This window comes from Jaculus jaculus, chromosome X, assembly GCF_020740685.1.
Source record: "Jaculus jaculus isolate mJacJac1 chromosome X, mJacJac1.mat.Y.cur, whole genome shotgun sequence".
In the NCBI taxonomy this organism is placed as follows: domain Eukaryota; kingdom Metazoa; phylum Chordata; class Mammalia; order Rodentia; family Dipodidae; genus Jaculus; species Jaculus jaculus.
The window spans coordinates 35,828,745-35,855,201 of record NC_059125.1 but is presented as its reverse complement, the minus strand read 5'-3'; positions in this window follow the sequence as shown (position 1 = coordinate 35,855,201).

Below are 26,457 nucleotides of genomic sequence, written 5' to 3'. Positions count from 1 at the left end.
AAAGGAGGACCTTAAATATCAGCTGGCCACACTAAATGAAAACATAAAGAAATGCAAGGATGATTTCCAAGAATCATCAAGAAAATCAGAAAATGAGGTGAAAAGGGAGATGGACAGAGCGATGGAAGTGATACATAGGAAAGTAGTAGAAAATGCAAACTTAATTGAACAAGCCCAAAACTCTCTAGAGGCTCTCAAGAATAGAGTCAGCAAAGTGGAGGATAGAAACTCTGATCTGGAAGACAGGATGGAAGAAACAGTTTGAGAGTTCAAAAATTTCAGTAAGTTCAAAACTTCCTGTGAACAGAACATGAGGGAATTGTGGGATACACTTAAATGTCCTAATATCAGAATCATTGGAATACCAGAAGGAGAAGAATTTCAGACCAAAGGCATGGAGAATTTATTTAACACAATAATTGAAGAAAACTTACCCCATCTCTTAAAAGAAAGGCCCATTAAGACACAAGAAGCGAACAGAACTCCTAACCGACTAGACCAAAGGAGAAACTCCCCAAGACATATTATCATTAAGACTCTAAACATTGACACCAAAGAGAAAATCCTAAAAGCAGCTGGGGAAAAACAGCACACCACTTTCAAAGGAAACACCATCAGAATTACTTCAGATTTCTCAATGGAAATCCTAAAAGCTAGTAGGGCCTGGAATGAAACTCTCCAAACTCTAACAAAATATGGCTTCCACCCCAAAGTACTCTACCTGGCAAAAGTCTCCCTCATAATAGATGGTGAAAGAAAAACTTTCCATGACAAAACTCAGCTTTACAATTATATGAACATAAAACCAAACCTACAGACAGTATTCCAGGAAATTCTCCACAGAGAAGAAACAAATAACCAAACACAAATGCCTACAAGAAGCAGATCACAACAACTAAACACAGAGTAGACACAAAAAATTTCAAATTTCATGAAAACGCCAACACACCTCTACCACCACAACATGACAGGGATCAAATCAAATCTCACAGTCATCACCCTAAACATTAATGGCCTTAATTCACCCATCAAGAGACACAAGCTAACAGGGTGGATCAAAAAATTAAACCCCTCAATCTGCTGCCTTCAAGAAACCCACCTTGCCACTAAAGACAGAAACCTCCTCAGGGTGAAAGGGTGGAAAACAATATTCCAAGCAAATGGGAATAAGAAACAAGCAGGTGTAGCTATATTAATATCAGATAAAATGACTTCAAACCAAAAATAATAAAAAAAAAAAGACAAAGAAGGCTACTTCCTACTTATAAAGGGAACAATCCATCAAGAGGATATTACAATCATAAATCTGTATGCACCAAACCCAGGGGCACCACAGTTCATAAAACAAAACCTACTTGACAATAAAACAGAAATAACCACCAAAACCATCATAGCTGGGGACTTCAACACACCATTATCAGTAATAGACAGATCATCCAAACAGAAACTCAACAGGGAAGTAAGAGAGCTGAACAAAAGCATAGAACACTTAGAACTAATGGACATCTACAGAACTTTCCATCCCAAATCCACAGACTACACATTTTTTTCAGCAGGCCATGGAACATTCTCTAAAATAGACCATATACCGGGTCACAAAAACTGCCTCCACATATTTAGGAAAATCGACCTAATTCCCTGCATGATATCAGATCATAATGTTATATTCCTAGAAATCAACAAGAAAAACCCACCAAGAATCCCAACAGCAACTGGAAACTGAATAGCACACTCTTAAACAATAAATGGATAGTGGATGAAATAAAAAATGAAATTGCAAAATTCCTGGAATTGAATGACAATGAGAACACATCATACCAAAACTTATGGGACACAATGAAGGCAGTACTCATGGGAAAATTCATAGCACTCAATGCCTTCATAAAAAAGACAAAAAAGATCCCAAATCAATCACCTAACCACCCATCTAAAGGCATTGGAAAAACAAGAAAAATCCAACCCAAAGAGCTCCAGAAGGAAAGAAATATTTAAAATCAGAGCAGAAATTAATGAATTGGAAACCGAGGAAACAATTAAGGCAATGGACAAAACAAAGAGCTGGTTCAATGAAAAAATAAGAAAGATTGACAAACCTCTGGCCAATTTAAACAAGCAAAAAAAGGAGAGACTCCAAATTAACAAAATTCAAAATGAAAAAGGAGAGATCACAACAGACATAACTGAAATCGGCAGAATGATCAGGACTTATTTCAAAAACCTCTACCCCACAAAACTGGAAAATGTGGAGGAGATGGATCAATTCCTGGATGCATATCATCTACCAAAGCTAAGCTCAGAGCAGATTAATCACCTCAATGAACCCATCACACTCATGGAGATTGAAAAAGTAATAAAAAACCTCCCAAAAAAGAAGAGTCCAGGACCAGATGGATACCCAGCCGAATTTAACAAACCTTCATGGAAGAACTCAATCCAATCTTTCTAAAACTGTGCCACACAATTGAAGAACAGAGAAAGCTATCTAACTGCTTCTATGAAGCTAGTATCACCCTAATCCCAAAACCAGGCAGAGATGCCACAAGAAAAGAATACTACCAGCCTATTTCCCTAATGAACATAGATGCAAAGATCCTGAACAAAATACTCGCAAACCAAATCCAAGAACACATCAAAAGCATTATCCACCTTGACCAAGTAGGATTTATCCCAGGAACACAAGGGTGGTTCAACATACGAAAATCTGTCAATGTAATACACCACATAAACAAGCTTAAACATAAAAACCGCATGATCATTTCGATAGATGCAGAAAAGGCCTTTGACAAGAAACAACATCACTTCATGATCAAAACATTGGAGAGAATCGGCATGGCCGGTTCACATCTTACCATAATAAAGGCAATATACAAAGCTCCGAAGGCCCAAATAATACTTAATGGAGAGAGACTGGAGGAATTCCCAATGAGATCAGGAACAGGACAAGGATGTCCTCTCTCACCTCTGCTTTTCAATATAGTTCTGGAAGACCTAGCTCAAGAAATAAGACAGGAGAAGGAAATAAAAGGGATACAATTTGGAAAGAACGAAGTTAAGTTAGCTCTATTCACTGAAGACATGATAGTATATGTAAGAGACCCGAGAGACTCCATACCAAAACTCCTGAAGGTAATTAACTCCTATAGCAAAGTAGCAGGATACAAAATCAATGCACAAAAATCGGTAGCATTTCTGTGTGCAAATGACAAAGTTACAGAAAAAGAATTAAGGTACATAGTCCCATTTTCGATAGCAACAAAAAATTAAATAAAATACCTTGGAATAACGTTAACCAAGGAAGTAAAAGATCTATACAACAAAAATATAAAAACTCTCAAAAAGAAATTTAGGAGGACTTGAGAAGATGGAAAGACCTCCCATACTCCTGGATAGGCAGAATTAACATTGTGAAGATGACAATCCTACCAAAGGCAATATATAGATTTAATGCAATTCCAATTAAAATCCCTATAGTCTTCTTCACAGAGATAGAAAAAATGATCTCAAATTTCATATGGAAAAATAGAAGGCCTTGCATATCCAAACATATCCTCAGCAAAAGAAATACCTCTGGTGGTATCACCATACCTGATCTAAAGCTATACTACAAAGCCATAGTAATAAAAACACGATGGTACTTGCGTAAAAACAGGAGTATTGGGCAGGAGAGATGGCTTAGCGGTTAAATGCTTGCCTATGAAGCCTAAGGACCCCGGTTCAAGGCTCGGTTCCCCAGGTCCCACATTAGCCAGATGCACAAGGGGGCGCACGCGTCTGGAGTTCGTTTGCAGTGGCTGGAAGCCCTGGCGCGCCCATTCTCTCTCTCTCCCTCTATCTGTCTTTCTCTCTGTGCCTGTCACTCTCAAGTAAATAAATAAATAAATAAATAAAACAAAAAAAAAAAAAAAAAAACAAAACAGGAGTATAGACCAATGGAATAGACTTGAGGACCCGGATTTTGGGTCAAGCAACTATAGCTACTTGATATTTGACAAAGGCCCGAACAATATAGGCTGGAAAAAAGATAGCATCTTCAACAAATGGTGCTGGACAAACTGGATAACCACATGCAGGAAACTAAAACTTGAACCACGCATTACACCATACACTACACTCAAATCCAAATGGATCAAAGACCTCAACATAAGACCAGAAAATCGAATACTACTGGAAGAAAATTTTGGAAGTACTTTCCATGATATATGAATGGAAAAAGACTTCCTGAACAAAACCCCAGTGACTCAAGTTCTTAAACAGTCACTCAACCAATGGGATCATATGAAGCTGAAGAGTTTCTTTACAGACAAGCATATAATAAGCAAAGCCAATAGAATACCCACAGAATGGGAGAATATATTTTCAGGTTATCCAACTGGTAGAGGCCTAATCTCTAGAATCTACAAAGAACTCAAAAGTCTAAACAGGGGTTGAGAGAAGGCTTAGCGGTTAAGTGCTTGCCTGTGAGGCCTAAGGACCCCGGTTCGAGGCTCGGTTCCCCAAGTCCCATGTTAGCCAGATGCACAAGGGGGCGCACACGTCTGGAGTACATTTGCAGAGGCTGGAAGCCCTGGTGCACCCATTCTCTCTCTCTATCTGTCTTTCTCTCTGTGTCTGTCACTCTCAAATAAATAAATAAAGAAAATTTAAAGAAAATCTAAACAATAAGAAGACAAATACCCTACTCACAAAATGGGGTGCAGAGTTGAACAGGCAATTCACAGAGGAAGATATACAAATGGCAAACACACACTTAAGAAAATGTTCATCATCCCTAATCATCAGAGAAATGAAAATTTAAACAACTATGAGATTCCACCTTACCCCAATAAGCATAGCCAACATCAAAAAATCAAATGAAAATAAATGCTGGCAAGGATGTGGAGAAGAAGGAACACTCATTCACTGTTGGTGGGAATGCAGGATGCTACAACCACTTTGGAAAGCAATATGGAGACTCCTGAAAAAGCTGACTATAGAAATACCAATAGACCCAATTATACGTTTACTGGGCATCTACCCTAAAACCTTCAAGCCACAGGCCAGAGAGATTTGCTGAAACATGTTTGTAGCGGCTCAATTCGTAATAGCTAGAAGCTGGAATCAACCCAGATGTCCATCATTAGAAGAATGGATAACAAAAATGTGGTATATCTACACAATGGAATTCTATACAGCAGTAAGAAAAAATGACACAAAGAAATTTAAGGAAAAATGGTTGAACCTGGAACAGATCATTCTCAGTGAACCTACCCAATCACAGAAAAAAAATTGACACATAGTCTCTCTCATCTACAACAACACCTAACCTGAATCTACCCAAGATACCTAACATACCCAGCAAGCACCTCATGGACTAGACAATAGGATGGATGGGGAGAGCTTGGAGGGCATCAAAGGGTGGAAAACAGTAATCTGGACCCAAACGGCAATGGTACCATAAAATTCTACTTCCTAAAAGATAGACCAGATTGCTGAACCTTCACTAGACCCTTACAGGAAACACCTGCACCACAAGACACTGGAGTGGGTAACCTAACTAACCTAAAACTTCTATATCTTCCCTCCCTTCCTCTCCTCCCTCTCTCTCTCCTCTCTAACACTGGTATATTAGTTATGTTTTTCCTCAATTTCTTAGTGGGCACTGACCTGTAACCCCCACCTCCAGCTTGGGCTTACCATCCACAATGAGCTTTTGATCAGAGAAACCTACAAGGTTTCCAAAACAATGACAGACTTCTGTCAGAGTACTTGATGACCCACCAAATGCCAGTGGTAAGACCCTATTGCTGAAGACTCCATATGCTGCTGACACGTAAAATGGAATGGCATGACTGGAAGCCAGGAGAGAGTCAGTCCCCAGACAGTCAGCGTGTCTCTTGCCAGAAGGTGCTACATGGGCAACTGGGGGAAATGATCATATCTGTCCAAGCAACTCATTGTCTAAACTAATTAGCAACAAATAACCTGATGTGATGCTCACACAAGTGCAATAGTGGCACACAGCCATGGTGGGGAACCAACTGCTCTTGGTTTGGCTAACTGATCCCCTCAGTGGTACGAGACCCATAGCTGGAGCTGGAAAACAAGTCAGAACCATACCCAAACATAAGCCCACTTTCCAATATCAAGCTACCATCAATCATGGGGTACAAGATGGCCTACACTTATCAAACTCTCTATTAAAAAAGTAAGTGTTATGTCAATTTTCCGGGTGCTAACTTACTCTCTGTTAGAGAATCTGCTTCTCTTTTTCAGATAGATGCAGATCCTAAGGAGAGAGATGCCCCAACATACCTCAAAAGAGGCCCGACTGAAACTAAGGACAATTGGCGAAACAAGCAAGGGTGCTGTTTTCCTGATGAACCAGATACCAGCACAAAGGGGAAGGAGACCAAAGCAGAGAAAAATCAACTCCTACCAAATCAGAGAGCCAGAGCCTCAGAGGCCCCCAACACCTCAGCACTGAAGCAGACCAAAAATGAACCCAACATGGCTCAGGGAAATTTTGCAGAAGAGGGGGTGGAAAGAATGTCAGAGTCACATGTTGGGTCATGATATGCAGAGACATTTATCCTACCAATAACTGTGGGCTAACTCCACAATGCACGACCCATTTACATCAACAAGGAGGGTCCAATGGGAGGGGGTAGATCATGGATGAGCCCAAACAATGTTACCAAACTGCCTGTATTTGCTGAAAAGAAAACTAATAAATTAAATTAAAAAAAAATCTCCATTCTTGCTACAAAAATATAACCTGAATTGGATTCATGAACGGGAACATTTTTTGTTTGCAAAAATTTTTAATAGGTGGTTTCAATTGATGTTTTTGTGTGCAATCTTCCATTTTTATTTTTTTTTGTCTGAGTAAATTCATTTCTAATTAACACCATATTCAGATATATGTTAATCCATGTCAAATGAAGTCTAATCAATCTGGAGCTTTTCTTTTCTCTAAGAGAGACTATCTTTTCTCCAAGAAGAAATTTCTCTTGTTTTCTATGCCCTTCATTCATTCTGTATTCACTAAATTCATGGTTGAATTGTCAGAGAAATATTGACTTTCATGCATCTTAATGCACCTGTAAGAAGAAATGTTATATTCTTTCCTTATGTACCACATATATTGGCCTGATCATAAGAGCCCTGAGTTGAGATACTGTCATGGTCCTCCCTTATCTTCTGCTAACCTGATGAGTAAGTGTGTAAGTATAGATGAAGTATCAAACTCTGTTGCTTTACTTAAAAATCATCCATGCAGAAATCTGGATGTCACATATAAAAAGTAGTTTTGCCTTTTCCTCTCCAAAGTCGATTTTTGTAAGGGTCAGTTTGTAAATGGCAACACCACATTGCAATATCCAAGGGATGAGCACCCTCTATATCATTCTGTCACCAACACAGGTTCTTAAATTACTACAAAAAGCACACTTATTTTTCTTCTCTTACATAACCATGCTCAAGTCCTACACAGTTCTTATCCTTATGCAATATCTTTTCTCAATATCATTCCTCATGGATAATGTGGGCCCTAAATTCTGACGACAGATTTTATCAATCTTCTAAATGATTTTCAGTTTAAATTTTCCCCTGCTATTACCTTACTTACCATAGGGATTTTGTTTTCTTTATTTAAAATTGCATGAGTATAAAGAAAAGATAATCTGTCAGAAAAGGGTTTCTTGGGAGTAAGTAAACACCCATAACTACACACTGTCCTACCAATGAAAATGCTTTCCTCATGCATGAAGAACATTGAAATAGTTTTCTTCAGTCCTTGTCTTGCAAAGGCAGTCTTTTTGTTTTCCTTCTTCCATAAGCTTTCACCATTAGGATTCCTAGATAGATTTACTTACTTGCAATCCTGTCTTTTTAAAAACAATTACACATTTTTGGTCATGCTTGAATTTTTCATCAAAAAGAGCCCTGGGTGTTGGGGTCTTTTTAATTTTTGTTACTTTGCTCCTGATGTTATTGGAAGTAGAAACCATTTAAAATCCACTCTAGCATAGATTACCTTATTCTGAGTCATTACCATATTCATTTCATACCCTGTCCTTAGAGGACACTGCCCTCATAAAAGTACACTGAAAAACTTAAAAAATGGGATTTTGAAAATTAGACCTACGGACAGTTTATTTTGGCTGCTTCAGGAAACAGAACAACTTGCTAGTGAGGAGATGAAAATCACAAATATAGTTACTCATTGAATTGGCAAACAACACAGATATTTATGAAAACAATATAAAATGAACCCTTAAAAAATAATTTGTATATAAAAAATAAAAATATAAATAAGTAAATAAATAAAAATAATTTGTATATAGTTTATTTTTATATGGACTTATCATTTTCAAAAACCTATAAAGCTTAAATGACAGAATAGGAACCACACCAAAGAAATTGTAGGGTGTGGGGTCAAGATTCCACCTAATATATACCCTTCTCCCCAAAAATGGTGGTCTGTAAGTAATTTGTAATCCAGGAATAGCAGGAAGCAAATAGTTTGCAGCAACCAGTTAGGCAGAATGGTTTAGGCTCCAGCCCTCAACGTTGGCAGTAGCTGGGAATGGGAAGGTAGGTCCCTAGGACTCAGGAAACATGAGGGAGTGGGGAAGCAGCAAAAGTAGGGAGAACATAAGGGGCATGCAATCACCAGGTGGCAACTGGGTGGAGGAAAGAAAACAAGAGATAACAGGGAAGGAGAATAGGCAATGAGAACCTCAAAGGGAGCAGGTAATTGCCACATAACACCAGGGAGAAAGAAAATGTGAGGGAGTGGGTAAGGCAAGCCTCAAGGAGGCAGGCAATTAACACTCAGCAGTGGGATAAGAAAATCTCAGGGAAGTGGCATGGGCAGAGGGAAGTGCTAGAGGGCAGGTAATTGCCACCCAGCACCCAGGGGTCAAGTAAACTCAAGGGAGTGAGCAAGCAGAATGGGCAGGGTGAACCACGATGGGTGGGTAATCTCCACATAGCACTCTAAGGGAGAGATCATAAGGGAGTGGTGAAGCAGCATTGGCAGGGAAAACTTCAAGTGGTTAAGTAACCACCACCAAGCACCAAGGGGGAAGAAAATGTGAGGAAATGAGGAAGCAGTGTGAGCGAGGTAAATCATGAAGGGGCAGGCAGTCGCCAACCTATTCCTGAAGGGAAACCCAAAAGCATGCAGAGAAACTAAAGCTGGAAGCCAAGCAGAAGTGTTCCAACTCACCCACTTGGCCCTGCTCTTATTTCAGCTGGCTACAGAAGATCTACTGGGAAGTGAGTCCCATTCACACCCACTGTACAAGACAAAAATTGAAAAAAGTATCTGAAAGAAGGAAGAGGATGAGATCAATTGCATGCCTGTTCCAGCCACCAGAAGTGATTTGGAGACAATCTCACTACAAAGTTCCAGGAAAAAAAGAGCAACTGGATAACAGGAGCCAGATTGGACATTGAGCAAGCCAGGTCTCTTCAGATTTTACCCAGACACAAACCAAAGGTAGCACATCCAAGGTAGACCCTGCCCAGATTCAAGTATACCCAATCCAATCCAGGAGAAAGTCTGCCATCCCATAACAACCTTGATTAAACCTGACCAAGCAACCAAACACAGGTAATACAAGAGCTTCTATTGCTGTATCCTCAAAAAGACAAAAGAATTACCTCAAGATGGGCAAACTCCAACCCAAACCAAATGACACAAGATAACATGCCACGAAATCCTCACCAAGACTGTCTAGTCCCATAATGGAAGCCTCCAGTGAAAACTTAGAGGAAACCCAAGACATAGAATCACAAAATGAAATTATGAGAAGCATAAAAATCTTAATGAGGCTATGGTAGAAAAGTTTAACTCACTCACTGAGTTACTATAATTGTTAAATGGTAAGGAACTAAACTTATCTTTGTCAGCAGATGGAAATATCTCAAAGAGAGGACTTTCAAGAAAGGGCTCAGAGGGATAAGAAGGAGGAAAGACAGCTTATACTAAAACAAAGTAAAATGAAGTTCATTGTCAGGGTGACCTGAGTACAGAAATGATTGGTAGGCAAATTCCCACTCCTTATTTGTTCACTTAGCCTTTCTTTTAGCTAGGAAAACTATAAAATGAAAATAAAATCTCAGCTCAGGGTTAGAGCTTCTTTGAAGAGCTATCTTAAGCTCTTTGGCCTTGGGGTTAAGAAATGACTCTACATTCACTTATACTGGCATTGGAGTGATCTTTCCAGAGAACTTCTGCAATATATCTGGAGGCCCCAGTGAGATTTTCCTTTGCCATGACCCTCATTGGTCAGAAAACACTGCTTCTCCTGGGCTTCCCAGCCTGCTAAAGTTCCCTGGAACTAGAAAGCACCCACCTCAGACATGATTATATGGTCCCCTTTCAGGTGAACCAAGGAGACTGTGAAATCTAAGACCAGAGTTTCTCAGTGGAAGGACATAAGACTGAGTTGAACATCTGAACCAGGTAAGAACTCTCCAGGGAAATTGGAAATTAGGAATTAGAATTTAAATTTGGGATTGTGACAAGTCATGTCTGACTTATTCTCAAAGTTATGTTGAGGTCTAGAGGAGCTGACACAGATGGATCCATGCAGGAGGAGTTCTAAATCTGGAGGTGGTTCCAAGGTGATGGCCCTCCTTCCGTCATGACAGAAGTTGTTCTAGTCTGGACTGATGTTTTTTGGAATCAGTAACTAGCTAGATCATGACTGAAGTGGTTCTGGTCTCCATAACTAGCTAGATCAGGGTTGTAAATGGGATTAGATAGGAAAATAAATTTTAAACTTTCAATGAATTAATGAATAAACATGTGAGGAGGAGGTAGCCATCTGGAGTCTGTATGAAAAGGGCACATTGTATGAATGTGCATGTGCATGCTCAGGAAAGCATTCTCTTTGTTCTGCAGCACTAACACAGTGGGAAATTCATCATGGAGGATAGTCCTCCACCAAGTCCACTGTCCTAGACTGCATGATTGAAAATAAACCATACTTCAAAAGGAAATATTCAGGACAGATCTCAGAGCCCAGCCCTAAGGTACATTTGGGACAAAGCTACAGCCTAGCCCTAAGAAGTTAAAAAAAAAAAAAAAGTTTAGAGTTCTGACTATTTGTACTTGCTAATGTTGATGGTACTGATTATTTGATGGTGTCTCTTTGCTTAGATTTATAGAGGTAAGCCAGATTCTTCTGCCATTCATGATGCTTTCTTAAAATTTGTAGCAAAAAGGGACCCATATTTCCTTTGGAAATTGGGCCCACACCCATCATCCAAGAGATATGAACTCATCACACCACAGTCAAGAATACAATGTCTTCAGCTCTCTAGGACAGCAAGATCCAGATGGGCCTATCAACATCAAGCTCTGGAGGACACCTGCCCCCGCTTAAAAGAGTGTGGCCCTGCTACAGTCACAATCCTGAAATCTGACTAGTCAATGCATGACAGAAGCTTAAGGAATTCAACATGAAAAGCCTCCCCCCCCAAAAAAAATAAATATACAGGATATATACTAGTTCTATTGGTTATAATGATCTACTTCTTATAGCAACATGAACTTGCCTTTTAAACTTGGTAAGTCAGAGATAATCAGACATGGTAAGGATCCTAACTCCTTCCATTTACTGGACCAATCAACTTGTTGGATAACTATGTGGGCTCCATGGAGAAACTTAGGCTCCAAATGATTTTTATGTCTTTTACCCAGAAAAGATACAGTTCTTTACTATTGCCTTGTATTATATCCTTTTTATTCTACAGGAATATCTGTTTCTTTTTTGAGGAATGTGGTAGAATCCCCTTCCTTTAACTGCAGGAATGTCCCATGCTCTCCTCCTCAAAATAGGATAAGCCCCAGTCATTCCGGCTGACTAATCTTGTATATAGAATCCCCCAGCCATGGTTTTATTACATTGATTTTATAATAATTCTTCTATGTTGCCATCCATATTTTGAAGGATAATAATCATGAACAAGGTCCTGCTGCTGATAATTAAAATACAAAATTTAATGGTAACAGGTTCAGTGTTCTCGATAACAACTGACACTCTTGGCCCTCCAAGTCATGCTTACTCAAGACCCTGGAGGTCATTCAGATGATGCACCCCAGACCTTGGGCCTACCCCCTATGTTTACAACATGGGGACACTGCTAGATCCTTTAATGGGTCCTCTCGTAATATTATATTAAAACCCTGTGTTCTAAATGCTCTGTGCAGGTTCATCCAATCTAAGAGAAAAACAATTAAATTATAAGAAGTATGTCAGGAATACCAGCCATTGCATACAAAATCATAAGGTGTTATGATAATAAAGAGGAGGGAATATAATAGAAAAGAAGTTAAAAGTTGAACTGATTCACTGAGTAAGAGTTGATTGCTGAGGAACTATATTTAGCTTTATCAGCAGGTGGAAAAAATCCCCAAAATAGAACTGCCCATAAAGGGCCCAGAGGGCTACAAGACAGAAATACCTCTTTATACATAAAGATAAGCCCATCAGAATTACCTCAAAGTTTTCAGAGGAAACTCTAAAAGTCAGAAGACATTAGAACAGAGTACTCCAAAAGCTGTAAACCCAAATTACTATACTCAGCAAAATGATCCCTTATAATTGCAGGTAAAAGAAAAATTTTTTATGATATAAGTCAGATTTATAAAAAATTTGAGCACTAAAGCCAGTACTACATGAAATGCTCCACACTGAAGACATGAACAAACATGCATAAGGCTGCAGGAGAGAAAAAGAATTCAAACTTGTATAGACAAAAAATCCTATAAAGAGCTGGGCGTGGTGGTGCATGCCCTTAATCCCAGCACTCAGGAGGCAGAGGTAGGAGGATTACCATGAATTCAAGGCCACCCTGAGACTAAATAGTGAAGTCCAGGTTAGCCTTGGCTAGAGTGAGACCCTACCTTGAAAAACCAAAAAAAAAAAAAAAAAAAATTATATATATATAAAGGTCCAGAATATGCCAAATTCCTCAAAGCTTTCAATTTTACAGGGATTAACTCACACCTCACAATTAGAACTCTGAATATTAATAGACTCAACGCCTCAATCAAAAGATACAGGTTAGGGCTGGAGAGATAGCTTACTGGTTAAGCACTTGCCTGTGAAGCCTAAGGATCGCAGTTTGAGGCTCAATTCACCAGGTCCCACATAAGCCAGATGCACAAGGGGGTGTTCATCTGGAGTTCATTTGCAGTGGCTGGAGGCTCTGGCATGCCCATTCTCTATCTGCCTCTCTCTCTCTCTCTCTCTCTCTCTCTCTCTCTCTCTCTCTCTCTCTCTCTTACTCTCAAATGAATAAAAATAAACAAAAAATTTTAAAAAGAAGATACAGGATAATAGGCTGGATCAGAAAGCATAATCCATCCATTTCATCTCTATAATAAATCTACTTACCATTAAAGATAAATACCACCTCAGAGTAAAAAGATGAAGCAAGATATTACAAGAAAATTATAATAAGAAACAAGCATGTGTGGCAGTGATAATATCTGACAAAATAAACTATAAATCAAAAGTAATCAAATGAGACAAAGAATGTCATTTCTTACTAATTAAAGGAACAATTCAACAAGGGGATATTATAATCATAAGCTTCTATGCACCAAACATAAAGACAGCAAATTTTATGAAGCAAAATCTACTAGACAATAAATTAAACATTAATTGCAATAATAGTCGGAAACCTTAATGCCCCACTATTATCAATGGACAGATAATCTAATCAGAAAATAAACAGAGTGATAAGAGAACTGTGCAGGCCTGCAGCAGGAAGGTCAAAACGGGCCTGGAAGGAGGGAGTGAGAATGAGACAAGAAGAAAAGGAATGGAGACAAGACAAGTTCTGATCAAGGCTCAGGTTTATTCAGGCAGACATAGCTTATATACAGAAGATAGAACTTTTTCAACAATGCCTACATGCCTAAGGTCAGCTTCACCAGTATGTTAATCCCTCTGTATCAGGAGCCCACTCCACCTAGGCTATATACTAAACAATGCCTTAGAATCATGTGCTCATTACACCTAGGCTGTATACTAAACAATGCCTTAGTATCAGGTGCTCACTCCACCTAGGCTGTATACTAAACAATGTCTTAGTATCAGGCACCCTCACCACCTAGGCTTTATAGTAAACAATGCCCTAGTATCAAGAGATTAGGAGATTAGAGATCACCCTTAGCTCCCAAGGTCAAAGAGCAGCTGCAGATCATGAGAGATCTCCTTTGTATTAAGATATAAGAGAACACCTTTAGCTCCCAAGGTCAAAGACCAGCTGTGGCTCCCCACACAGGGCTAAATAACACCATAGATCAATTGGACTTTAGAAGCATCTATAGACTATAGAATATAGAATAATTATACAGAATGCACATTATTCTCAGCAGCTCATGGAAGTTTCTGTAAAATATATTACATATTGGGGCATGTAACATGTCTTCACAAATTCAGAAATATTAAGAGAACTACCTGTATGATATCAGACCACATTGCAATAAATATAGAAATCAACAACAGTAACAACAGAAAACACCCTAAACTCCTAAAGACTAATCAACTCACTATTAATAAATGAATGGGTCATTAAAGAAATCAGAAAGGGAATCAATAAATTTATATGACCAAATGATAATGAAAACACAATATACCAAAACTTATGGGACACAATGAACAGAATTCTAAGAAGGAAGTATAAAGAAGTAAATGCCTACGTTACTGAAATAGAGAGATTAAAAACAAGTAACTATCCATCTGAAGGTTTTGGAACAACAAGAACAATCAAGTCCTTAAAGTACTAGACACAAAATAATTATCAAGATAAGAGCAGAAATCAATGAATTTAAATTAAAGAAAATTTCATGAGATGAAGAGCCCATCAAAAATACTAAACAAGATGTAAAATCCCTGGCCAAATTGATCAAAAGGAAAAAAAGAGAAAACAAAAAATAATCAGATTAGAAATGAAAATGGAGATCTCACAAGTCATACCAATTAAATTAGAAGACTCATTAGGACCTATTTTTAAAAATCCTGTATTCCACAAACTGGGAAAACTTGGAAGAAATGTATGCATTCCTAGACACATACCATCTACACAAAGTAAACCCTGAATAGATAAAATACCTAAATATGCATGTTACTTCCCGTGAGATTGAAAAAGTAGTTAAACACCTTTCAACCAAATATGCCCCAGCGCAGATGGATTCATTGCCAAATTCTACCAAAAATTTATTCAAGAACTAAATCCCTTTCTTCTCAAGTTAATTCACACAATTGAAAAATATGGAATGCAAAATGGGATAGAAAACTGAACAGATAATTTTCAAAGAAAGCTACAAATGGAGTTCTACTTAGCAGTAAGGACAAATAAAACAATGAAATTCACAGTAAAATGGATAAACTTTGCAAAAAAAATAAACCCTTCCCTGTGATGTCATACAGGCTAAGAAATACAAATGAAGCATGTTCTTTCTCATATGTGGTTCCTAACTTGGATCAACTGGAAGACTAAAAAGAGATAAACAACATGGTATAACATCAGAATCAATCAAAATTACATGAAATAATAATTTAATAGCTTCATGTAGACATAGTTTACATTTCAATGGTATTTACCCACTGTTATAGTTTCATGATGAAATGCCTCCTTGAGCTTATGTGTTGAATACTTTTTCCCCAGCTGATCAGGGTCATTCATTGAATAGATTTTGCTATATATTTCTGCCACCAAAATGTTCGGCTTTACTACAGGACTAGAAACCAAAAGAGCCAAAAATTATGGACTGAGACTCTGAAACTGAAAGCCAATTTAAACCCTCGTTTTACATTGTTATATAAAATATTTCAGTCAAAACAATGCAAAGGTTTCTAATATACCCACTTAAAAGTATGTGATGCAATCATAAATAGTACATTTGCAGTGCTATACAAGTATCAGTTCTCTTTATTTTTCAAGTATTTTCTAGAGAAGGTCCATTCTCATTTAAAAAAAAAGATAATTGCCATTTTCTTAGCATAATATATGCACACATAATAAAACTCCATTTATACAAAAAGCAATTGATGTAAGACTTGCTGATCTTTGGCATTGTTGAATAATGGAAAAGAATGAAGTCTGAATGCAAATTTAATCTTAAGGTAAAGATAGATTTCACTGAGATTTCTTCCTGTTCAAAATGAGTTAGATAACAGTTGGTGCTATTATAAATGTATGTTGTTACATTTCTGCTTTGTGTGTTCCTTGTAAAATATAACTACATACAACCAATTTGGAAAAAAATGTTTGAATGTATCTCTTCTTGAATTAAGAAAATTGCCAAGGATGGAGAGATGGCTCAGCAGTTAAGGTATTTGCCTACAAAGCTGAATAACCTGGGTTCAATTCCCCAGTACCCACATAAAGCCAGATACACAAAGTGGTGCATGTATCTGGAGTTCATTTGCAGTGGCTGGAGGCCCTGTCACACGTATTCTCTGTGCCCATCTTTCTTCTCTATGTTTACAAATTAATAAATAAAAATATTTTTAAAAAAGAAAGAAAACTAACCAAGATCATTGTTCTTACCTGTAATGTCTACAACAGATATTAATATAAATGTCATTGGCAATAGGGGTATATGTGAGAGAAATCTGATATGGATTGGTTTTCACATGACAAGAGAATAAAGGTATAATTTTTAAAAAAGATAGCAGAATATGTTCAGGGTAATTGCTTAACTTGGCATATAGCTCAAAATATGCCTAAAGTCTGTTTTTCCCCAATTACATGAAGCTATTATTATACTAACATATTACTATGAAACTATAATTAGGCTAAAAGATAGTTTTGTCATTTTTGCCAGATTTGTCAGCATCATAGTAGTGGCTGGTCTTAATGAGTCTGCTGAAGATTATGACAAGGGTATATCAGCCTGTCTGTTTTCCAGTGGTTTCCCATCTCACCCACCCAGTGCCTCCAATACATGTTTTAGTTTTTAATATGGGTAAAAATGGAGATTCTGTCACATAGATTACTGGAAATTGATAACTGCTGGTTTCTCCAATATATTATAGAAGATGATTGTTCCCATTAATGTCATTGCGTCTCAAACTTGACCTTAATTATAATTGTATAGCTTCAATTGAGGAGTTATATCATAAAGAAAACTTTTTAAAATAAGCACCAGTTATTTGACTGTGTCATAAGAATTAAATCCCCTGTAGAAACTATAAATATAATGTGTTTCCTAACACAGTAATTGTATATTAATTGTAAGTAAGCAACAGGAAACATATGGAAAGGAATATGTCCTGTTCAGGGTGATATTATCTAGGAATATTTGAATGTATTAATCATGAAAAGATAAACCATGCATGGAGAAAAGTTGATGTCATAGAGTTTGATATCACATCTAGCAAAGGAAAACTTAAAGCAAAGAGATGATTAACAAAACTTATTTGGCAAGAGAAGTAAAGAAGAAAATGGTTCAAAGGGTGAAGTAACAACAAATACAAAATCAGTTTCTTTTCATGTTTTTGAATCATTGTTTTGTAACAACTCATTCAATAGATGTTCATCAAAATATATGGTCTCTGTTCACACATACTTAGGTACATCTTTTATTTGAATTCCTACTTGACTATCTCTTAAATGCCTGACTAGGGTAAGTATTAGTCAAAAGACTTGTTTCTTTCAAGACATAATGTACTGATAGCTTGTCAGTAAATGTGACATGTGAAATATATTTCCATTAATGATAGTACTTCATGAGTTATTAGGTTTCCTTTTGTTGTGGTTCGATATTTTGTACTTCTTGAGATACTTCATCAGATGAGAAAATAGAAGAAACTCTTTTTTTCTCTCTATAATACAACATCACAGATACTATTCTGAAATATTCTTGCCAAAGCAATTTCCTATTTGAAGACAGATATAATCATAAAAGAAAAAGAGATAGCTGTATGGGGTAGAATACACCAGCACTTGGGATGCTGAGTCAGGAGAATTCTAACTTCTAGGCTAGCCTATGCTAGCTAGTGAGATGTGACAAATAAGAAGAAGGAAGAGGAAGAGAATATATTTTATGTCCTAAGGTGTTAATTTTTTTTCTAAATGTTTAGTCCTCTTGTGATCTCACTATTGATGAGTTTAGTAGTTCTAGAAACCTAGAAAGATAGAGATACATTATTTTCTAAAAAATAAAAATCTACTGTATATATTTTTTAAATGTTTTATTTATTTTAAAGGAGGAATATAAGGAGGGAGGGAGAAAAGGATGTAAATAGAGATAGAATGGGCACATCAGGGGCTCCAGCCTCTTCAAACAAACTCCAGATGCATGCATCTGGCTTTTTGTGGATACTGAGTATTCAAATCTGGATCATTACACTTTGCAGGCAAGTGCCTTAACTATTGGGCCATCTCTCTAGCTCCTGTTTCTATATATTTTAAATTTTGTTTTCACCCTACTTGTTTCAGTTTTTTTCAAGAAAGTCAGAACAGTGATCTACATGAAAATGTGATTGCATGATTAGAGTAGACCTTGGAAATATGACTTGATGACTATTTCGGGAATTGGCGAATCACCTTAATGATATCTAGACTTATAATTGAAGTATATGAAAAAAAAACAACAGATGGTTAAATAGCCCATCTAGCTAGAGTAATTCAAATTTTCTTCAAAAATAAACATTTTGTGATTCCCAAACTTGATATGCCAAAAGATAAAATGTGAGATAAAAAAGGAAAATGTGAAAAAAAATAAAACAGTGTCAAGTTCTAGTAAGGGTGCATGTTATTATAGCATCAAAACTAATGAGAATATTTATGTGATTAAATCCCTAGTATCCAACTTGAAAACATGCACATATTGACCTGTCATGATTGTATTCACTACATACTTATTAATTCAGTGTTAAGTGTCCATCTTGATTGTACCTGAGCTTTACTCATCTGTGTACACTGAGACTGATGAAACTACTTTTCTTTAAGATTAACATGTGACATTCCTTGCATTTGAATTTCACAGGCAGAGTTGCCTTGTGCTCTTTTTCCTCTTATGTATACTGTTTTTACTTTATTGTATCAAACCTTTACTGACTTTAACTCTGATCCTTCAGAGATAGTTACCTGTCTATTACTTCTCGTCTTCATAATCTAATTTGTACTTAGTGAAGAGAGGCTGTGGTACATTGTGATGTACAGGCCAATCTGGGATCCTAAGGTCATCTGCAATATCTGTTGATGTGACAGTCTATATTGTTGTAATTACTTTCTCATTGCTGGGACAAATACCTAATCATAGGCACATTATGATAGAAAATGGTTTATTTCAGTCTTACAGATTCTAGAGGAAGCTTAATCATGTTGAAATAAGTTAGGGCAATTCACAATACATCCACAGCAAATGCACAAAGAGAAACAACAGGGTTCAAACTGGCTCAGAGCACTCATTAGCACTGCACACCAGATCTTCCCCCAGTTGCACACTTCCTCCAGCAGGCAGAGGCCTGCTGGAGACTAAGTAGGAAGCTTAATCACAAACACCTAAGTCTATAGAAACATTTTATTCAAACTACAAGACTCCTCCTCTGCTCCCATAGATGCATGATCATCTCACAATGCAATTGTCACTCAGTTCAGTCCCCATAGTCTTTTGCAATGTTAATGCAATTCAACTTCCAAAGTCTCATTCCAGATACAATGCTGTCTCTTAACTGTGAAAATCAAAACACAAGTTATATATTTCTGACATATATTGCACTAAGTAAACATTCTCCTTGCAAAAAGAAGAAACAGAGAAACTGGAACAGTGCAAGGTCAATAACCACTAATGAAACATCTGTAGTCCCATGTCTATAATTGGGGATTGAGCCTCTTGGTCTCCAATTCTGCCCCTCCAGCTGGGCTTCTTATAGCCTAGGGAAAACTCCTTCCTAACCTGCAGCTCTCTTCTTTACAGTCATCTCGTAGTCATGGCATCCCTAAACTCCTTGGATCACCATTGCAACTGATGGTTCATCTTCATAGGTCCAGAAAGTGGCATTGTTCCATCTCCATACAAAGAGTTCAATGCTGCTTCACACCATTGCATTTCGGTGGCTACTGGAACTATGTACACTTCATGATCCCCTTTCCTGCTTGTTTAATGCTTCCACAACTAGTACCAGTGGGTAGCCAGACCATGTAAATCTATGGGGAATAAAGCCTGACAACTTCAAAATTCTTTCTTCAGACCCTTTCCTTTCAAAAGAATTTTTGCATTCGTACTAGCTTGAGGCTTCCATGGGTTGAGTTTCACTCTCAGAGAATCTTTTCCATTGTACCAATGCAAAACAGTTGGCCCACATTTAATCTCCTTAACTACAGCTTAAGTGGCCTAAAGAATTTCTGTGCCTATAACTTTAAAATTTTAAAAGTTGCAAACTTTATCTCTCATTCTCTTTGTTCTATACTTTCTGCCAAGTGCACATGTCCATTACCTTTTAATTCATCTTTGGTCAAATTCTCAGGACATGGGCAGAATGCAACTAGCCTTTCTATCATCAGCCTGGTTCCAACAAAGTTCTTTCATTCCACCTTTGAAATGCCACAGGCAAACTTTCATAGCACACTACTGCAAGGCTTCTACAGTCCAAATTACAAAATCCTTTCATATTCTTCCCACAAACACATTTCAAAAGACCAAAAACCACATGGTCAGATTCATTGCAGCTACAAACCCACTTCTCAGTGCCAATTTTCTTACTTTTAACTTACTTAATTTAATTAGTTTATTTATTTGAGAGAGAGAGAGACAGTGAGATGGAGAGAGAATGGTTATATCAGGTCCTCCAGCTACTGAAAATGAACTTCAATTGCATGTACCATCTTATGCATTAGCCTCATGAGGGTACTGGGGAATTGAGCCTGGGTTATTAGACTTCACAGGCAAGTGCCTTAACCACTAAGCCATTTCTCCAGCTCCCAATTTTCTTTTGTTTTTTCATGTTCCTTGAACAAAATATTAGCAGCTAGTGAAAGGAATCAGGTGATTTTGGCTTATAGTCTCAAAGGGAAGCTTCATGATGATGGAAAAACATAGTATGAGGAAAAACTGGATGTTACCTCTGCCATAGCAGGTGAGAACAGAAGAAAGTTAGTGAGCTGAATTCTGACAAGGGGGAACTCGCTATATATAACACATAAAGACAAATCCAACAATATACCACCTTCAGGCAAGGCTCCACTTCCCAAAGTAAAACCAGCTGTGGACAAAGCATTCAAGACACATGAGTTTATGAAGAATGCCAAAATAAAACTATCACATTCTACCCCTATCTCTATAAACTTATGACTACCCATGATGAAATTTTGCATATTGTTTTTACTTTATTCTATGAAACCTTGACTGACCTTAACTTTCATCCTTCAAAGGTACTTACCTGTCACTGGTCCTTTTTGCAACTAAACATTTGTAATTAGTAAAGGGAGGCTGAGGAAAAGTGTGTGATGCAGACCAATCTAGGATTCTAAGCTCTTCTGGAACATTTTCTGATTCTATATTCTTTTCCTAGTGATCATTTGATGAGAATATTTATATTCTATTTATTTATTTAACAGAGAAAAAGGGAGAGAGAGAAAGAGAAAATAGGCATGCCAGGGCTTTCAGCCACTGCAAACAAACTCCAGACACGTGCTCCCCCTTGTACATCTGGCTAACTCGGTTCCTGGGGAATCAAATCTGGGTTCTTCAGCTTTGCAGGCAAACATCTTAACCACTAAGCAATCCCTCCAGCCCTGATGAGAATATTAAAGGAGCACTGCCTTAGAAATACCCTGAGGAAGAGAAGACACTTTGAAAAACAGAACTGAAAGAACAGACACTTTGGGGTCCTTCTTTGAGTCACTGGAGTACATTCAGAAAGTATACATGATTAAAGATTTTTCTCTGTGGCTTTACTATACATTATTTTTCTTCTTGCCTTTTTCTTTGTTCCTGTCTCTAATTTTGTCTGGGATACATTACTCCAGCAACACTACTCTTTATTCCCCAATTTTCTCAAGTTTTGCTCATTCTTTCTAGAGCAGCACTTCTGGAATTATAACTACTAACAGTGAAAATTCTTTTGGAATGTATCATGGCATAGTTAATTCCTCCTCTTATTTCTTTTCAGAGGTAAACTTCAGAAGTAGCTCTGCAATAAGCTGTGGATAGAGAATTCTAGTGACTGAAATGTTGAGGTGAATCAGGGCAAGCTCAGTGGTAAAAATTATAAGAAGTTTATAGCCTACTACTGACAACACATGCTGAGGCAAGATGTGTAGAGTAATAAGCACTCTCATGTATTTCTGGTGGGTAATCTCAATGGTGTAATCATTTTAAAGATAGTCTGAGTTTCTTACAAAACTAAGTATCCTTATGCCCTATACTCTAACATTGTGCTCCCTGGTATTTGCTTAAATGTTGTAAAAAGAATAAGTCCATGGGAAACCTGCATATGAATGTTTGAGATAAACTTTATTCATGAGTGTCAAATTATGAGAAAATATAAAGCAAGGTGTCCTTCAGTAGATGAATGGGAAATTGTGCATAACCAGAGGGGGTTTAATGTAATCTGAACAGATTACATATTATGTAAGTCCTACTGTATGACATTCTGGAAAAGACAAAATATGAACATGGAGTTGACAAAGCCTAATGACCCAGGTTGATTACCCAGTACCCACATAGAGGCAGAAGCACAAGGTGGTTCATGCATCATCTAGAGTTCATTTGCAACTGCTAGAAAGGCTGGTGTGCCCATTCTCTCTCTGTACACAAACACACACACACACACACACACACACACACACACACACACACACATCCCCCTCTCCTTGCGAATAAATAAATAATAAAAATAATAATATAAACAAAAATGAAATTTAAAAATTTTCCTTGCATATCTAACACAATAGTGTTTTATAGATACATTTTATTTTTTAATTTTTTGAGAGAGAGAGAGAGAGAGAGAGAATGGGTGTTCCAGGGCCTCCAGCCACTGCAAATGAACTCCATATACATGCACCACCTTGTGCATCTGGCTTATGTGGGTACTGAGGAATTAAGCCTTGAACTGGGGTCCTTAGGCCTCACAGGCAAGCACTTAACTGCTAAGCCATCTCTCCAGCCCTATAAATACATTTTCATACAAGTTTATATTGTACATTAAGCATATTTCCCTTTCTATCCCCTTCTCTCACATTTCTCCTCCCTTCCTTCTAGTCACTCTTTGATCTCTTAAACAATTTCAAATATAATTTCATGTCATATATACATACTTATTATGTGCCTATATAAAATTTAGGAACCATATATGAGAGAAAGCACAACATCTGTCTTCCTGAGACTGGTTTAATTCACTAAATGTGATTTTTCCATTTGTATCCATTTTCTGGCAAAAAAACAATATAACTTGATTCTTCTTTAGAGATGAAATATCCCATATAGTGATATGCTGTGAGCTGTAGAGTATGGCTTAATCACACACACATACACACACATGATATATGCATATATATGTCACAAAAAATAAATATCTTGGATTATCAATAACAAAGGAAGTGAAAGACTTCTACAATGAAAAGTTTAAAACACTGAAGAAAGTCAGAAAAACACTAGAAGATGAAAAGATTTCCCAGTCTCATGAAGTGTAACAACTAATATAGTGAAATTGGCCATTCTGTCAAAACAATATATAGATTCAATGTAATTCATATCTAAAATTTAGCACTATGTTTTGTATATATAGATAGAAAGAGTAGTCCCAAAATTCATATGGAAGGCCACGATAGCCATAAATATCACAAGACAACAAAATATTATTGGTAGTATCACCATACCTAATTTCAAGATATATTACAAAGCCATGGAAATAAAGACAGCCTGGGTCTAGAAAAAATGGCCACGTAGAAAAATGGAATAAAATATCAGATCCAAGTACTAGTTCAAGCACAATGAATAAAAGCATTTTCAACAAATAATTCTGGAGAAAGTAGATAACCACATGTGGAAGAACGAGTCTAGAACCTTTTTGCTCACCTGGCACAAAAATCAACTCCAAATGGCTCAAAGACCCCAATATAAGACCTGAAACTGTGAAATTACTAGAAATACTGTAGGGGGAACACACCAAGATATAGGCATAAGGAAATACATTCTGAATAAGATCCCTATAACCCAAGGTAGACAAAAAATATTGGGATCTCACAAAACTAAAGAACTATTACACAGTTAATTAAATTATCAATAGAGTCCATATACCACCTACAGAATAGGAGGAAATCTTTACCAGTTATGCATGTAACAGAGATTTAAGATCTAGAATATGCAAAAAACTCCCAAAACCTAAGCAATTAAAAAAATCATCAACCCACTAAATTATGGGTTAGGGAACTGAACAGAGAGGTCACTATATATATATATACACACAAATGGCCAAGAGACATCTAAAAAGATGTTCAACATCTTTAGCCATCAGAAAAAAATGCAAATTAAAACTACTTTGATATTCCATCTCACTCAGGTCAGAATGGCTGTTATCAAAAATTCAAATGAGTATCTGGAGAAATTGCTTAGTGGCTTTCCTTCAAAGACTATGGACCCAGGTTTCATCCCACAGTAGCCACATAAGCCAGATGCACAAGATGGCCTATGTATATAGTGTTCATTGGCAGTGGCTAAATGCCCTAGTGCCTCCAGCCTCCATTCTCTATCTATCTATCTATCTATCTATCTATCTATCTATCTATCTATCTATCTATCTATCATATATCAATCTCTTCCTCTCTTTCTCCCTCCTTCCCTCTACCTTTTAAATAAAAATATATATTTTTAAAAAATCAAATGACAACAAATGTTGGTGAGTATGGGTAATGAAGAGCCCTCATCCACTGCTGGTGAGAGTGCAAAATTGTACAGCTACTATGGAAATCAGTATGGAAGCTCCGTAAAAATCTAAAATTAGATCTACCATTTGATCTGGGTATCTACCATAAAGACTCTACTATTTACTGCAGTGATAATTGCTCAGCCATGTTTGTTGCTGCTGTATTTACAATATCTAAGAGTTGTAATCAGTTGCCCATCAACTGATAAATGTATAATGAAGATGTGGTGCATACACACAATGGAATTCTATTCAGTACATATGAAAAATTAAATAATGAAATTTTTAGGAAAATGAAAGGACATGGAAAAATCATGCTAATACATAGGCTCAGGAAGACAAATGTTGCATGTTCTCCCTCATATGTGGTTCCTCACATGCATCAGTTTGATTTGTTTGTAAGTTATAGTAAGCATAAGTGGTATTGGCAAGAAGCTAAAATAAGGTTTGGAGAGAAGAGAAGCAAGGAGGGTATATTTGACAGGCAAGAAAAGGAACAGAATACTGATGGTCAAAGAGTCTGTATGGATAGGTATAAAAGAGGGAGTTGAGGAGAGAGATACATAAAATTAATCATGGCATAAATCATTACCATAGAAACATATCTTGTGGTTAGCAAATTAAAAGGTTTAAATCTCTTTTTAAAAATATTTTATTTTTATTTATGTAAGAGAGAGAAAGACACGAGGGGGGTGGGAGAAAGAGAGATAGGCCTCCAGCTACTACAAATGAGCTCCAGATGCATGTGCCACCTTATGTATCTGGCTTATGTGAGTCCTTGGGAATCAAACTTAGGTCCTTTGGCTTTGCAGGCAAGTACCTTAACCACTAAGAAACCTCTACAGCCCATAAATCTCTTTATAAAGAGAGAGATGATTGGAGCTGGAAAGATGGCTTAGCTGTTAAGGTGCTTGCCTGCTAAGCCTAACGACCCAGGTTTTGCTTCCCAGACCCCATGTAAGCCAGACACACAAGGTCACACATGTGGAAACATTCACACATGACCACAAGGTGTGAAAACATCTGGAGTTTGATTCCAGTGGCTAGAGGCCCTGGCATGCCAATTCTCTCTCTCTCTCTGTGTCTCTCAAAGAGAGAGAGAAATTGATGGCAAGATGTGGAGGGTTATATTTTGGGCAGAAGCACCCTTCAGGATGGCAAAATCTTCAGCCTTAAACCATAGTTTGTTGCTGATAAATCCCCATGCAAGAATTGTGTTACCCCTCACAGTGGGTAGGTTAGGAAAGCCCATGAGGCCTGCAAATAATGCAGGACATTGCCTAAAGCTCTTGGCTACCCATGAGAACTAAATGGTAACATGTTATTGATGAACACATCATAGTCTGTGGTTTCAGGTAATATTGAGAGATGATGCTGGAATGGAAATGGAAGCCAGCTCCCTGATGGCTACCTTTCATAGTTATGGAAAATTCTGTGCTAGCTGTTGAAGATAAAAATCACATTGCAGTATATCCTTTAAGCTACAAAATCAACCAGCCAGGAAAGATATATCCACTAGTGGAATAATGGCACATAGGTTATCAGAGTAAACAAATGCTCTATCACTGGGTAT